This window comes from Clupea harengus, chromosome 24, assembly GCF_900700415.2.
Source record: "Clupea harengus chromosome 24, Ch_v2.0.2, whole genome shotgun sequence".
Taxonomy (NCBI): domain Eukaryota; kingdom Metazoa; phylum Chordata; class Actinopteri; order Clupeiformes; family Clupeidae; genus Clupea; species Clupea harengus.
The window spans coordinates 14749567-14754192 of record NC_045175.1 but is presented as its reverse complement, the minus strand read 5'-3'; the positions used below and the strand labels follow the sequence as shown (position 1 = coordinate 14754192).

Genomic DNA, 4626 nt, shown 5'->3' with positions numbered 1-4626 from the left:
GTGTGTGTGTGTGTGTGTGTTTGTGTGTGCGTGTGTGCGTGTGTGTGTGTGTGTGAGAGAGAGAGCGAGAGAGAGATCCATTCTGCATTGGTGCAGATGTTGTTATATAACATTAATTGGGAACACATCCAATCATTCAACAGAGAAATGAGTCTATGTTGATTCGTTTCTGGTGTCTCCTGTAGACAACACACACACAGACCTACATCTCCAGTGCCCAGCTGTGTGTCCATGAAGAGTGACCTGTCCCTGCCTGAACCTCTTAACTTCAGCAGTGAATCAGTTCCATCAGTCCTAAAGTGAGTAGTTATTCGGACATGTCAGTGTTGTCACATACAATTCTACACACACTCACACTCACATAGGCTCGAACACACACACATTCACACACACACACACACACACACATACACACTGTTATGAAAGAGGATTGGTAAAAAGCTAAAGGCTGAATCTTCCCATCCGTAGCAAAGGTACAATTTAATCCTCCCTGCGCACCAGCCCCATCAGGTCTAAAGTGATTTATCAGCCTCATGGTTTTAGAAGAGATTCAAACCAATATCCCTCTCTCTATCTCTCTCTATCTCTCTCTCTCTCTCTCTCTGTCTCTCTCTCTCTCTCTCTCGCTAAAGAAGTAAAAAACGACTCATATTATTTCTTAGTACGGCTGCTCATTCGGTTATAACTCTGCGGTCGCTGACGTCTACACCGCCTATATATTAAGCAGCAACACATGGCTCTCTTTGGCACTCTTTGTTTCATGAGGGTGAAAGTAGCTGGAATTCCATTCACCCTAATTATGTCATGCAGTTTTACATATGTGAAGTACTTGTGCCCCAATGCCGATACCTTACCCCTCCTCGCCACAGGAGATTCCTCTTTTCCTCTGCTGTCACATCAACACCTACCATGTCTATATGTCACATTGAGTCAGCTGATTTCTGACAGCTCATCTTAATCTGTATGTACCTAAGGCAAGCCATGTAGATAGACATTCATAGTCTTCAGTTCTTCAGGGGTAAGTCACAATAATTGTGGAAAACTGACATATTATGAAACAATAAACTGTCTATGTATCCCTCTCTATGTATGCAGAACTCAACCTCCTCTACAGCCTCTTCTGGATGAACACACAGACATGGTAGAAAGCAGCAGACACCTGCACACTGAACACACACCAGACAGAAGGAGCAAACCAGGTGAGGGTTTCCTGATGATTTACTTTTATCAGATCTGATGAAGGAGTTACGGTAGCACTTTCTAATGATCACATATTTATAATGCATTATTGTCAAAGGGTAACCGTGTCAAGGGTCTCCTAGGGTAGGCACAAAAGGCAGCAGGGAGACAAAAACTCTCTCTGTCTAATGGTCATATATTTATAGTGCATTATTCTGTCTTAAATTATAACCATTTATAATGAACTGACCTAATTAATCATAAAGTTGGTTATGAGTCATTGTGAAGACATAAACATAGTTATAATGAGTGTTACAATGGCATAGCTTCTTTATAAGATATCATAGGAACTTATAGATGCAGACTTCATATAAAGTGTTACTGGACTGGCTTATAAGACAGTGGTCAGGAACCTTTTCAGCTGACAGAGCGTTACAAAAATAGTGATACAAGATTGTTCTTAAAGGAGAGAAAAAAACAGTATATGAATATATGAGTTATTATTGTTGTCATTGTTGTTTTTACGCATGGACTTAAACTGATAATGAAGAACACATTTATGTGCTTTTATACACAGAAATTACATTTCATTGCAACATCAAAGTGTTTGAATAGTGTTTGGTCATTTGTTTGGTCATGTTTGACCAAAGATACTTGTGTTATTAAACTGTAGTATGATATGATATATATTTTCTTCATACTCTAAATATGTGTTGCTAATTGTTTAAAAAAAATGAAATACATAAAACATAAATAATCCTGATATTTTGATTTGTACTAGTTATGTATGTTCAAGTAGTCTTGGAATGTCCCTTATTTTTAATAAAACTGAGCAATACAACATTTTTTTTTTTTTTTGGATAACTTTAAAACTTGCCAGTGAAATTGTCAAACAATTACTCGCATTGTTAAAAAGGTTTAAATCCAAATGTAAACCCTAACCCTAAATCTAAATCAAATGTTTTTAAAAAGCATACTGACATTTATATCAGTCTGGTCAATTATGACCGATACCTCAACAAGTCTTACCATGTTGCAAACACAACATAAGATTGTCTAGGGCAGGGGTCGGGAACTTCAAGCCTTTGGAACATATAGCATTTACACTGGAACATAAACTTATTTACATTAAATCATTGACTTTTTTCTGTTTGCCATTCAGTGAGAGAATTAGTTATTATAATTATGCATTATTATAATACATGTATTAATATACAGTATAATTAACATATTATGTAATACTGCAACATCATTACTGTAACAAATGTGTTTAAGAAGGCTAAGTGTAGTGCTAGAGCATCAGACAGGGTTTTAGACTGTAGCTCTACAGCAGATCAGAAAATTACCATTTTAATGTGTAAGGAGCAACAGTAGTGAAAAAACAATGAATATTTGCGTCTGGAGGGCCAATGATAATTTGGCTGAAGCAATCACAGATAAGAATAAATATTGTGATTCATCAAACACATGATACTAATAGTTTTTTTTTTTTTATTTTGTCCATGATAAACAGCTGATGAAGTCCTGAGGAGAGTTATAGAGAAGCATAAAGCCAGTCTGAAGAGGAAGTTTGAGAACATATCTGAAGGTATCATCAAATCAGGAGCTGAGACACTCCTCAATAAGATCTACACAGAGCTCTACATTACAGAAGGAGAGAGTGAAGGGGTGAATAAGGAACATGAGGTTTGGCAGGTAGAATCAGCATCCAGAGCACAAACTACCGAAGACACACCAATCAATTGCAATGACATCTTCAAGCCCTTACCTGGTCAGGAGAAGAACATCAGAACTGTGATGACCAAAGGTGTTGCTGGCATTGGGAAAACAGTGTCAGTGCAGAAGTTCATTCTTGATTGGATAGATGGGGTAGCCAATCAGAATGTAGACTTCATGTTTCCCCTTCCTTTCCGTGAGCTGAATTTGGTCAGGAGTGATCAGTATAGTCTTCACAAGCTTCTGCTTGACTTCCATCCTGAACTGAAGGAGCTGAAGGATAGTGAAGAATACAACAACTGTCAGGTTGTGTTCATCTTTGATGGTTTGGATGAGAGTCGATTACCTCTGAATTTCCAGCAGAACATGATATCTGATTTAAAACAAACTTCATCAGTGGATGACGAGCCTCATTCAAGGAAGTCTGCTTCACTCTGCACACATCTGGATAACCTCACGACCAGCAGCAGCCAGTCAAATTCCTGCTCAGTGCATCGATCAGGTGACAGAAGTACGAGGGTTCAATGACCCCCAGAAGGAAGAGTACTTCAGGAAGAGAATCAGTGATGAGAGTCAGGCCAGCAGAATCATCTCACACATTAAGGCATCCAGGAGTCTCCACATCATGTGCCACATTCCAGTCTTCTGTTGGATTGCAGCCACTGTACTTCAGCAGATGCTGGACAACACTAAAGACATTCCCAAAACTCTGACTGAGATGTTCATACGCTTCTTGCTCATCCAGACCAGAAGGAAGGATCAGAAGTATCAGAGTGGAACTGAGACAGATGAAGAGAAACTTCTAAAATCTCAGAAGGACATTTTACTGAAGCTTGGAGAACTGGCTTTCAATAATCTAGAGAATGGCAATCTGATGTTTTACGAGGGAGATCTGAGAAAGTGTGGCATTGATGTCAGTGAAGCCTCAGTGTACTCTGGCATGTGCACTGAAATCTTCAAGGAAGAATCTGTGCTTCACCAGAGGAAGGTCTACTGCTTTGTGCACCTGAGCATCCAGGAGTTTCTGGCAGCTGTGTTTGTGTTTCACTCATATGTGACTGGGAACCTTGAGGCCCTGAAATCCCTCCTCAGTGAAGAACATAAACCCAGTCCATCTGTTTTATCATCTCTTCAATCAGTGCTGGGCTTACAATCTAATGACCATCTACATGTGTTACTTAAGAGTGCAGTGGATGAGGCTCTGAAGAGCAGAAATGGACACCTGGATCTTTTCCTTCGCTTCCTTATGGGCATCTCTCTGGAGAGCAATCAGAGACTTTTGAAAGGTCTACTGAAGCATGAATACAGCAGCTCAAAGAGCACCAAGGAAATATGTCAATACATTAAGAAGCTCAACAGGGAAGATCTCTCTCCTGAACGATGCATCAATCTTTTTCATTGCTTATTTGAAATGAACGATCATTCCATGCACAAAGAAATGACAAAATATCTGGAGTCAAAGAACATCAGACAGAAATTATCTCCTGCCCACTGTTCAGCACTGGCCCACATGCTTCTGATGTCTGAGATGGTGCTGGATGACTTTGACCTTAAGAAATACAACACATCAGATGAGGGACGCAGGAGATTGCTCCCTGCTATGAGATGCTACAGAAGGGCACGGTGAGTTTCTAATGGAGATGGATGAACTTATTTTTTCATTGTTATTTGTGACAAAATGTGAACTTGTGTTGATTATGTCCCTTCCACTACAGAACTGTGCATTACTGA

General features: G+C 39.5%; 1 pseudogene; it reads left to right on the top strand.

Moving 5' to 3' along the window:
* Window positions 1-509: 509 nt before the first annotated feature.
* LOC122128757 lies at window positions 510-4626 on the top strand (annotated as a pseudogene).